At 41.6% G+C, this 12,474-nt stretch overlaps 1 protein-coding gene across 1 annotated transcript in view; it reads left to right on the plus strand.

Moving 5' to 3' along the window:
- Positions 1–1,693: 1,693 nt before the first annotated feature.
- The window catches only part of Rarb (retinoic acid receptor beta), a 716,777-nt gene continuing 705,996 nt past the window's right edge, over positions 1,694–12,474 (plus strand). Inside the window, exon 1 of the mRNA XM_058576525.1 lies at positions 1,694–1,749. The gene's annotated coding sequence lies outside the window, so the exon portion shown is untranslated. The remainder of the gene's footprint in view (positions 1,750–12,474) is intronic.

The raw sequence follows: 12,474 nt of genomic DNA on the forward strand, positions 1-12,474 counted from the left end.
GCTGCTAATGTTCCTTTCCTTCTTTCTCCCTCCTTCCTTCCCTCTCTCCTCCTTTTTCCTCTTTCCTTCCTATCTTCCTTTTCCTTCCTATTCTATCTCCCTTCTAGAATGCCTTGCACTACATGTCTAATTTTTTTCTCTCAGTGCACTTGTGGAATTTTGGAAGGCAGGGGCTGATGGAATGATTGTCTTGATAATAAATTTCTTTTTCAATAATTCTGGTGATTATGCTATTGGTTGACATTGTTATATGAAAAAGGAACATGAAGCTGTAGAGAAAGGATTTTTTTGAAGGACTACCAGTGCTGGATAACACTGATGAAACTTCCTTGAGGAAAAAAAAAAAAAAAAAAAACTTCAAGCTTCCAAATCTACCCAAACTGGGAATTTAAGGAAGAATCCATTCGCATAGCTAACAATGGAAGCCAAGGCAGTACCATCATGTGCTCCCCTTGGCAAATGATCAGTTTTCCCCAGTACTTAATATCTGAAGCTCTGGAAAGAGCAGTACAAAAAGGAAAAAAATAAAAATAAAAAGGGAAAAGGGAGTTTACTGTTAATAAATGGTAAGGTGAGTGAACAGCTAACTTTTATTTATTTTTTATAGTTTGATGCAAGTGATGTCTCAGGAAGTTGAAACAAGAAACCAGGACAATAGTTGGATAATTAAAACAGCTACATTGGCAGGAGATGGTTCCCCTTGTCTCCGAAACATAGCATTTATGAATGAAAGTGCTCAGCATCCCAGTGGCTCTCCTTTTGAACTGGCTCATCCATTACTGGGGTAATGATTTTCCGTCTGGGCAACAGCTAAGCCAAAGGCCTATTACACAGGCAACATAAAGTTAAAAAGACATTATGAATAAAACGTTGGCTCATGCCTGCTTTTGCCAACCCTTCTCCAGAGAAGATTGCCTGATGCCGACACGTGTTTATTACACTTAATAATGTTTACATAATTCTTCCTTGAGCTCATTAGAGCTGTCAGATCAAAAGTAAATGTGTTTCCCCCTCTGTTTATCTCTACAGACTTCTCAGTCAATAAAACAAGATGAATGACATCCAGGAGCAGATGAGGTACTCTTGTGCTTTGCAAACACTGCCAAGTTGAACCCTCTGCCGGAGTGGGCCTTAGGACTGAGGGAGCATGTATTTGATCAGACACTTAATTCTCTTAGCAAAGAAGCAGCGCATCTCCCAACTTTAATGTGCCTGGTATCACCCCAGAGCTTGCTAAAATATGCACTGCTAGGACCCAGACCCAGAGATTCTAATTGAATAGGTCTGGGTTGGGGTCCAGAAACTTGCGTTTCTAGTAAACTCCCAGGTGATGCTGACGCTGCAAGTGGATATGAACCATACTCGGGGCTGCCATGTTGAAGAGGTCATTTCCAGCCCTCTTATTTGTTGGAGGATATCCATGGCAAATTGGGATATCCTGGCCTATGGCATGCATTAGCAAGGGTGATGACTGCAGCAGCCAGAGCAGAAGTCTGGGCAGCAGCAACAGCTACAGCAGGAGCCGCCGCCGCGGCAGCTCACGCGGAAACCCCACTGGGCCAGTGTGGCTCAGAGCTGTAGCGAGCCAGCGTGGAGAGGAGGGGCTTGGCGCCTAGGGGGCGGGGCCTGGCACCGGGGGCGGGGCGCAGCGAACCCGGCTCCCGCTGTCTGCTCTCCACGGCGGTGGCGGGGGCTGAGGGCACAGCCAGAGAGCGGCGCGCCGCGGACTCCCAAGCAGCCCGCCGAAAGGTAAAGCCAGGAGAGCGCGCTGGCGGGTCTTCCTGCTGGGTGGCTGCTGTCCAAGCCCCAAGCGTCCGCGGCGCCCTCAAGCAGCGTCTTGGTACCCAGGGCATTTACATTGCATCCTGGGACCCGCTGCCGAGAGGGGGTTTTGTGTGTGAGGCGGTGGGGCCCGGGGCTGGGGGTTTGGGGGGGTTTGCTGCGGAAGCCCGCGGCCATTCGAGGACAGCAGGACTCGGAGACAACTTTGCGCAGCGGTGCTTTTCCAAGTTCTCTTTATTGCCATTGTCTTAGCGCCTCCTGTCAGACAGTCTCCCCGGACTCCAGCTTTGTTCTCGTCAGGCCAAACCCTCGGTCCCCAAGGGCGTGAACCCAGGAGTCGCTGGCAAGTTGCACCTGCCAGTCGGATCTGTCCCGGCTCCTTTCGCATCCCTGCCGGGTCCAGCGCTGTCCTGCGCGCACTAGGGTTGGGCGCCACCAGAGCAGGTGTTCACCGGAGCAGAGGTTATCGCCCCATTCCCCCCGCCTGGGATCTGAGATCCAGATCCCGGCGTCAGACCTCAGGGTTACGCATGACTTGGGGCCTAAGAAAGGGCAAAAAAAGTTTGGATCCTTGACTGGGCCTTGGGAACCAGCCGCGTCAGACTGCACATGACAGGAGTTGGAGAGTGTGCTAGGGGATAGGTGACAGACTGAGGGACGGGACAGTAAGAGAACCCTGGAGACTGAAGCTCCTAGATGGGACTCTCCGCGGGAATTGGGTGCTTCTTGTTGTGTGCGTGCGTTGGCAGGAAGAGGCTTCATGTGACTGCAGAGAAGATGGGGGAAAAGAGAGAGGAAAAGAGAGGTACTAGGAATATATGCAATTATAGCTTACTCAGTGAGTACTCCCCGCTCCTCCCTCTGGATATTTTGGGAAAGCTGTGCATGGGATGTCTTGTACCTGAACTCCAGGAGTGGGTTTGGGGATGGGGAAGAGGGTAAGTTTTACCCAGAGCTAGAGCTGGCTTTGAAAGCGAACAGGTGACAGCAGACGTGTGTCTGTGCATGCGTGTGTGTGTGTGTGTGTGTGTGCGTGTGTGTACACGCAAGTGCGCACAAGAGCTGGGGATGCGCTTGGTGCTGGACCGCCCGCTGTGCCTCCACTCCCCCTCCTGCTTCCATCTTTTGACAGCAGCGTGAGTTTCCCTGCCACTCCCGCCTGAGGCTGACAGGCAAGAGGCAGGAGTGATGGTCGCGAATGGAGCGGACAAAAGGGTGCATTTGGATGACTCTCCCAGGGCTAGGCCGCTTAGTATGTGTGTGTATCTGGAAGGGGGTCCCTTCTACCAGCTAGGAAGAAAACATTGAGAGAAGAGGGATGAGGTAGAAGAGAGAGAAAGACAGGTGAGTCAGAGCAGAGAAGAAGAAACAGAACTGGGTGGAGAAGAGAGCCAAGATTTAAAGCTTCTTGTCTGATAGGTTGTCGAATTATAAATCCATGTTTTAAAAAAGGTATTAGAAAAAAGAAAATACTGAAGCTCAAATCTTAGAGGATGGGGCACAGTAAATTTGATTATTTAATAAAAGTATTTCATCGAGTGATGGTAAAGTAAGTCTGAAACCCACTCTGAAGTTTATTGCTGGCTTTAGGTAATCTCTCTGACACATCTTTCTAGCACCTACTCCAAAAGTACCTTTTGACTGTCAGAAAGAAGTAAAAGGCATATATACACAAATAAAATGCAGCTAAATGAAGTTTAAATGAAGCTTTGAGCAGGATTAAATGGCTTGTGTAACTGCTGAATGTTGTTAAAGTACTGTCAGAGCTATAAAATAGCCAGACAAAAATAAAGGAAAAAAATAATTGTAACAAGAAAATGAAGGCTTTACAAGAACTTCAGTAATGAACACATAACAATTGATGGTATGATGCAGTAATTATTTTCGTATTTACGCCATTAACGATTGTAATTTAACGTTAATGTCCTGGTATTTTATTCCTTCTCATTTGCAGACAAAAGCACATCTGAGACACCATCAGGGAGTAATTTGGTAATATAAAGTCATGAATAGAAAACACTAAACCATGCTCAGAACTCTGACAACATAAAGCGTGAAACAAAATAACCTCATTTGCTGTTTATTATCTGTCTTTATAATTCTGTTTACCATCATTTGCATAAATGAATAGCTAAATTGTATAGTATATCTCGTTTTGAAAAAAAAAAAAAAAGCCTTGATGCTTATAGATATACTGGGGGAAAACACTAGTAGGTAATCCTTACATTAAACATGAAGAAACTTTGTGGGATAAGAAACAGTCTTCCAATAATCAGACTGCAACTTCAACCTTCTTCAGGTATCCTTATTTTATTTTACTTGGCTCAAGAAATGGTTAACAATATATATGTAATTAGTAGATGGACAGATCCTAAACTTCTTTTCTAGTTGAAAACCAAACCAAACTGAAGTGCTCTACTTCAACCTGAAAGGCTTGTTTTTGCTGTTCAAACTTTCAACGGATAAATTTTTTGAACGTGAGAAGGAGGGAGTTTGTTGGAAGAAGCTCAAAGCAAAATTCAGCAGAAACTGAAGACATTAACAATTTAAGACCAAAAAATCAGCCCCCTATTTTAAAACTATGGTGCAGTACTTGAACCTTGGAATATTTGTTAAAACTGCTTTACTCATATGATAAAGGGAACAATTAATAACTGTATTAAAAGGGCTTTGAAGTAACATGCCAGCAAAACAGCTGAGCAAAACATGTGGTGGTTGGGAGGGATCAGTCAATCACATGAATGCCTTATAAAAAAAAAGCCATTTATTATTACCAGGCACACACAATATCACAATGATTGAATGCACCTTTTCCTTTCCATACAAATAGGCTGGTCTCATGTGGAACAACACAATGAAATCAGTATTACCTGAGAATGGATTCCATGTGAAAATAAGGACCTTGTATATATTCTGAGTACAGAGGAAAATAAAAGAATATGAGACAAGCAAGCTGTTTGTTAAAGGGAAGGTTGGTGTGTGGAAGGTGGGGGCAAGTCCTTAACAGTTTACTGGTGTGTAAACTTGGGAAGTACAATGGTGTGAACAAAGAACATTTTGAATACAAGTTTAATTACTGTATGCTCCCTTAAAGAAAGTCACTAATTCTCTATTTTCACTTTTGCATTCTAAATATTTTGAAAGCTGACCCGTTTCACTGTATGTCCCTTTTTCTTTATCGCATTGTTCTGTAGAGACGTTCTGTATTTTCCTTTGTCTTGAAAGTTCAAAATATGACCTTCGTTAATCCTTCATTTATTCTTTCCTGCTACATGCATTTATTAGGTGTCCATAATTAACAACTAGATAGTGTACCAAGTACTGGGGGTTCAAAAATGAGTTAGAAGCCAGGCATGGTGGCACACGCCTGTAATCCCAGCAGTTTAGGAGGCTGAGGCAGGAGGATCATGAGGTCAAAGCCAGCTTCAGCAATTTAGCGAGGTCCTAAGCAACTCAGTGAAACCTTGTCTCTAAATAAAATACAGAAAAGTTAATCCCTGGTACCAAAAAAAAAAAAAAAAAAGAAAAAGAAAGAAAGAAATCAGAGAGACTCAGTCTTTGTACTTACAGTGTAAATTCCATAATATATACAATTATTTGTAAAGTAAAAATAAAATTATTAGGTGGGCACAGTGGCTCACACTTGTAATCCCAGTGGCTTGGGAGGCTGAGGCAGGAGGATTATGAATTCAAAGCCAGCCTCAGCAACTTTGTGAGGACCTAAGCAACTCAGCAAGTCTGTAAATAAAATACTTAAAAAAGGGTTGGGGATGTGGCTCAGTGGTTTAGTGCCCCTGGTTTCGATCCCCAGTACCAAAAAATAAAATAAAATAAAATTATCTTTAAATCATAGAGGAGGACAGTTGTATGGGTAAATAAATGCAATAAGATGTAATAAGTGGCAGTCGACCCCAGAACATTGGAATGAAATAAAATGAGTTCAACTCTCAGCTCTGCTTCTTACTACCTATCAGAATTCGACCCAGTTAATTCAACCTTTCTGAGCCTGTGTTTTCTTAACTGGTGAATGGGGAAGTGACATTTCCCTAAACCATAGCATTGCTATGAAGATTACGTGACAGCATACTTTCATGTCTTCTGTTTTGAAAACAAACTCTGGATCCCATCCTTGTCAGCATCCCACACCTCACATCTCTGCTCCATGTCATTGTCAGACTTCTGGTGATGTCAGCCCATGCTATCTCTACCTCCTGTCTACCTTACTGTCCATCTTCTCCAGTGTGGCTTCTGCCCCCACCACTTACAGAGACACTTCTATTGAGATTAGCAGTGACCACCATGTGGTCAGATCACATGAGCTCATTCTCACATAACTGAGTTACAGCATTTGAGTTTCTTGGTCCTTTTTCTGCCACCAGGTATCTTCTGCTGATGTCAGTGAGGTGAGAGGACTCTGTGAGACTCTCTGCTCCTGTTCTTCTTCTTTAGACTTTGTATTGTTTCTTAGCAGGCTCCTCCTTCATTACCTCATTTCTGAAGAAAGGTTGGATCTTTCCATTTAGGGCTTGATGCTGGGCGCTCCTTTGATATCTCCTTCCTACCCTCTTTCTCCTTTCCTTCTGGTGATTTCTATCATTCTCATGGTTTTCAATCTCACTGTATGCTGGTTTCAGTTTAATGTCTCTAGTCCATACCTGGCCTCTGATCTCTAGAAACATCTATTCAACTGTCCACTTAACTTCTCTACTTGGACATTTCGCATGCATATCAAATTTCATGAATCCCGAATTTAAAGTCTGTGTTCCCACTATCAACAACACCCAAGTATTATTCTCCCTTTTTTCTTTCTCATTTTTGGGACATGACAGCCCCACGCACCCAGTTGCTCAGTCCAAAAACAATTCCAACCCTTTTACCTCCATATATTTCTTTATTCTTGGTCATATACTTTGTGTTCAAGGTTGAGTAATGATGCCCTGAACAGTGGTTCATTTGTTCCAATTGGCCAGTACTCTGACTGTACCAATTGATTAATATTTTCGGACTATTGCCCCTGCTGGTCTCAATCAGCCTCTTTGTATCTCTATTGCATCCCCCAGTGTCCAGGCCAAGATCACCTCTCACCTATTATTTTTGTCCTGATATGATAGACTTGTATACACATTGTTAGTATGACCATTTAAACTTATTTGCTACATTTTGCACAGGACAAGAAATAAATTTCACATCATCTAACAGTAGGAGGCTGGACAACAAAATAGAAAGGACTCACACTTTGTATGTTAACTCAATTTAATGCTAAGAGGTTAGATACCTTGAAAAGTAAAAGTCCTTTATGGGCTAAGATAGAGAGCTGGCATATCCCTCACAAAAACATTGGATATGGAATTTCACTCTTTTGTTTTTAATTTTTTTTCTTTTAGTTGTAGATGGACACAATACCTTTGTTTATTTTTATGTGGTGCTGGGATTGAATCCAGTGCCTCACACATGCTAGGCAAGTACTCTACCACTGAGCCACAATCCCAGCCCTGGAATTTCACTCTTACTAAATTTGGAATACTATTCTTGCTTTTCACTTTTCAGAAATGAAGTCAGATTAAAGTTCTACCGCTAGAATAAGTAAATTTAAGTAATCACAACCTTGAATAGTCGATTTTTTCCAAGGCCTATAGAGTACATTGAACTAAAAAACTTATCTTGAAATATAATGAAGAGATTGATTATCAACGAAGGTATATGTTGGTGTGGAGATATTTTTGACAAATGGTAGGAAATGAAAGCAAAATAATTTGATTGGGAAATATCATCAGTGTCCACCCAGAACTGTTGGTTGTCCCTGCCTTCCCCTCTTTCACTAAGAGGCCACTATTAGCAAAATGGGCATCAGTGAGTGCACTGTACTTGGATACTGTATATATGTGAGTGGAAGATTTTATCTCCAAAGGGCAGTGAGGATAGCAATGTCATCACACCCACAAGAAAGACTCAAGGGTTCAGTAAAGTCATTGGAAAGAGAACTGAGAAAAGTCTGTTTCAGTTTTGCAGCAGAGAAGGCATTTTCTTTCTCCAAAGAGTCACAGGAAGGCAAGAAAGATGCGTTCCATGGTGAATACACTTCACATCCTCCCTTAGTCTCCCTGGGCCCATCCTTACCCTTGCACCACACTGGGCCACGTTTAGGCTCCGTCCTAAGCTTCCTCTCTCCTTTTCTCCTGCCTTCCTCTTTCCTTCTTTCCCCCTATTTAGTTCCTTTCTTCTCCCTCACTTCTTTCTTTTACTTTTCAATTTCTGTTGCTTCTGTTCTTTCTCCCCTCCTTTTGGCTCTTCTCCTTTTTCGTAGTCTTTTTCATCTCTCTTATCAGAGCACAAACAAAAGGAATCCCTTTTGGACTTGGTGGTCATGGCATGCATTATTTCAAATTCACATAAAGAACCTTACACCTGGAGTGTTGCACATCTGGAATCCCCGCTACTCAGGAGGCCGAGGCAGGAAGATTGCAAGTTTGAGTCCGGCCTTGGCAACTCAGTAATACCCTGCATCAAAACAAAACATGAAAGAGGTTGAGGGCATAGCTTAGTGGTAGATGCATGCCCACCTTCACAGTAATGGTGAAAATTAGAATAATTGTTTAAATGATGCTTAATAATAGCCACTGAGTGCTTGCCGTGCACCAGACTCTGGGCTAACAGGTTGATACTTATTATTTTATTTATTCCTTACTCTTCATAGGCTCATGTTTTCAGTGAGGAAGCAGAATAATCAAGATTAACTGACTTGACAAAGGTTGCAAAATTAATGATTTGCAAGTGGCAATTCAGATTCTCTTAACTGTGGTACCCTATAGCACTATGGAGGTGCCTCTTGAGCAACACCCAGATTCTACATGAATACAGAGCATTCATGTTGATCGTGGGTTGCAGGGAACCCTGGAAACCTTAGTAGCTGCCTAGGGGTGCTTCACCACTGAGCCACATCCTCTGCCCTGCCTTTTAAAAAATATTTTGAGACAGCAGCTCTCTAAGTTGCTAAGGCTGGCTTTGAACTTGTGATCCTCCTGCCTCAGCCTCCTGAGTTGCTGAGATTGCAGGCCTGTGCCACTGTGCCTGGCTAAGGTTAGATCCTTCACAGGAAAGCAAGGTAGAGGCATCTCATTATTGACTCTCTTTCCAGTATTGTTACTGAGGAAGGCTGAAAATTAGTGGGTTTTCATTCTGGAATGACCTAAAAATCATAGACTTTGTAAAAGAGTTTTTGTTTGGTTTTGGTACTGGGGATTGAACCCAGGGGAGCTTTACCACTGAGCTACATCCCCAGCTCTTTTTTTGTTATTATTATTTTTTAAATTTTGAGACAGGGTCTTACTGAGTTGATTAGGCTGGTCTTGAACTTGCCATCCTCCTGCTTCAGCCTCTAGAGTCTAGAGTACAAACTTGTACCACTATGTGGGCCAGACTTTGTAGAAGTTTTCAGTGGATTCCTGAAAATGCTTTCCATCTTCTCTAAAGTAAATGAAAGTCTAATTTTGGGGTGAACATGATATTATTTGTCTTTTTTTGGACATGCATGAATGATAGGCAACACTGGGTCTGAGCAGAGAAGAAATAAGATGACCTTGTATAGGGGAAATGAATCTTGACTGGTTTGTGAGCAAAATGGAACCTCCTTTTCTATAACCTGAGGCAATTGGAGTTAGGTGGTCTCTTCAGTTCTTTGCAGTGGAAATACCCAATAATTCTATACATAGGGAGGGACTGGTTATAAAAAAGAGGACAGTAGGCAAGGGATGTTCAATGTCTTATAAGGGCTTTCAAAATGAATCCCATTTTCTAACAAAATTTACTAAAGGATTAGGATTATAGAAAAGCATGAGCCATCAAAAAACAAATTTGAGAGTATTCCAACAACTTCCTGACTGGCAACTCTGTTTCCACCTTGCCCCACATAGTCCCTAGATTGGTTTCATTAAAATGGTAATGAGAATATGACACATTGTCTGGGTCCTCCCAGGGTTCCTCCTCTCACTTTCTAAAAGCCTAAGGCTTTGCCACGTCCTATCAGGCTCCTCATGATCCAGATCCCTGTTATCTCTCCGACCTCATGAGTGGTCACCGTTGTACAGTGAATGAATGAATGGATTGATTCTTAGTAAGCCAGAGAATATCCAAGGTACTCAGTAGTGTTTGTTGGATAAAAAAGAAGGGAAATACTATTTTAATAGAGACACTTTGGAGAAATTAGGATTAACAAAAAGAGGTACAGGAACAACTTGGTGCATAAATGAGGATAAAAGTTATTAGAACTGTTGGATGCTGCCCTAGATTTTTCACTACTTATTTGTTCATTCATTTCACAAGTATGTATTGAGCATTTGCTGCATACCAGGCATCCATCTAAAGGTTGGATGCACATTAGTGACCAAGAAAGTAAATTCACTGGCTCTGTGAGGCTGATATTCTATTAGAAGACATATATTACATTAAATTAGACAAATAAAACTATAACTCCAGGTAACAATATATCCTACGAAGAAAACCTCAACATATAGTTTGCCTCTCTGATCTCATCTATGGGTCTCCTTTATTGAATGAATGACTGGCTCATGAGTGAGCCAGGCAATATCCAAGGTGGAGTACAGTTTTAATAGCAGGTCTTACATTTTTCTGCTCTCAAGTGATCAGTACTGTTGTCATCTGTCTGCCTCTCCTCTGTGTTGTAAAACTATGCTCAGATCTCAGAAGACAATAACCAGTCTTACTGAATGAATGTGTAGTCTTGTCTTCCTTAAGAAGTTTTGACTAATGAGATAAGACTTACTTTTAACAAGTAATATTTAATATTTAAAAATAATATTTGAAAAACAAAGTTTAACTAAAGAAGATCCCCAATCAATGGCTTTGGTGAAAATGTTCTGCATTTATTTTTATTTTTTGGTACTGAGGATTGAACTCAGGGGCATGCAACCACTGAGCCACATCCCTAGCCCTTTTTAAATATTTTATTTAGATTCAGGGTCTTGCTGAGTTTCTAGGGCCTCCCTAAGTTGCTGAGGCTAGCTTTGAACTCACGATCTTCCTGCTTCAGCCTCTTGAGCTGCTAGGATTATAGGCATGTGCCACTGTACCTGGCTCTGCATTTAATTTTAAAGTGGTATTAAATCTTCCACTGTTACAGATATAAAAAATTATTTTTGTTGCTCTTGTCCCATTTTGTATTTAACTCAGGAATGCTCTAGCACTCTCACCCCTTTTTAAACTCTATTTTGAGACAGGATCTTGTTTAAGTTTCTGAGGCTGGCTTCAAACTTGTGATCCTCCTGCCTCAGACTTTCAGGTGGCTGGAAATACAGGTGTGTGCCATCATACTCAATCAAGTATTCCTTCTTTTGATAAATAACTTAAAGAAAGTTTAACTAAGGTAGCTAACTTTTTCTTGCTTCATACATCAGTCCATTCTATATTATAGTTAAAAGAGACAATGTGGAAAAGTTTTAATTGCACAAATTCAGCTTCTATGTAATTTGCTCATTGCTTTGTTTATTATCTTAGTCCCAATTTTGGCCCCTATATTTTTGCTTATGTTTATTTATTATGGAAGTGATAGAAAACTCATGCAGACTCCAGTCAGATTTGCCTAGAAACAAATAAATGAACGACATCACGCCAGAAAATGAAACAATGGTGGCTGAGAATGCTTCTGTCTCTCTGATACTACTGATTAGTGTCACCAGTGCTGGAGGGGCCTGTATTATTTTGCTGTCATTGCCTTGACAAACCAACACACACTTAGTGGTATCAAACACCACCAATTCAATATCTCCTAAGTTTCCATAGGTCAGAAGTCCAGGCAGGCTTGGCTGGTTATTCTGCTTAAGGTCTTATTAAGCCAAAAATCCAGGACTCAAGCTAGTTGAGCTTTTGTCTAGAGGTTCTAGGGAAGAATTTCCTTCCAGACTTATTCAAGTTGCTGGCAGAATTCATTTCCATGTGGTTGTAGGACTGAGGTCTCCATTTCCTTGCTGGTTGTAAGCTGGAGATAATTCACAGCTTTTACTTCCTTGGTTTATGAAGCACCATTCATCTTCAGTGCCAATAACAGGTAAAGTCATTCTTAAATTTGAAATCCTTCCCATTTCCTCTTTTTCCCATCTTTCTTCTACCTGTAGCCACAGAATGTTTTCTGCTTTTTAAGGGTTCCTATATTAGATTAGATACACCCAGATAATCTAGGTTAATCTCCCAGCTGAATGATAAGATTTTATTTATCTGGCTCTGTGAGGCTGATATTCTATTAGAAGACATATATTACATCAAATTAGGTGGTGCCCACCTGTAATCCCAACAGCTAGGGAGGCTGAGACAGGAAAATCATGAGTTCAAAGCCAGCCTTCACAACTTAGGGAGGCTCTAAGCAACTCAGTGAGACCCTGTCTCTATATAAAATGCAAAATAGGGCTGGGGATGTGGCACAGTGGTCAAGGGCCCTTGAGTTCAATCCAAAATACCCAAAAAAAGTGCATTTTGCAATGTAAAATTCATATATTCACAGGAATGACAGCAGTGTGAAAGATATGGGGGCCAATATTTTGCTTACCACAAGGCCCATGAGGTCTACCTCTGGATTTATGGATGGTCAACTAAGACAAACCAGATAACTTGATAATTGTTAGAAACAATAACCTCTTTTGGAAAGATATCAACTTGTGGTTAAGGCAAAAGTGGTGGTCTTTT

The sequence above is a fragment of the Marmota monax genome, unplaced genomic scaffold (genome assembly GCF_021218885.2).
Source record: "Marmota monax isolate L192 unplaced genomic scaffold, Marmota_monax_Labrador192_F-V1.1 WCK01_AAM20220418_F8-fsc00021, whole genome shotgun sequence".
Classification (NCBI taxonomy): domain Eukaryota; kingdom Metazoa; phylum Chordata; class Mammalia; order Rodentia; family Sciuridae; genus Marmota; species Marmota monax.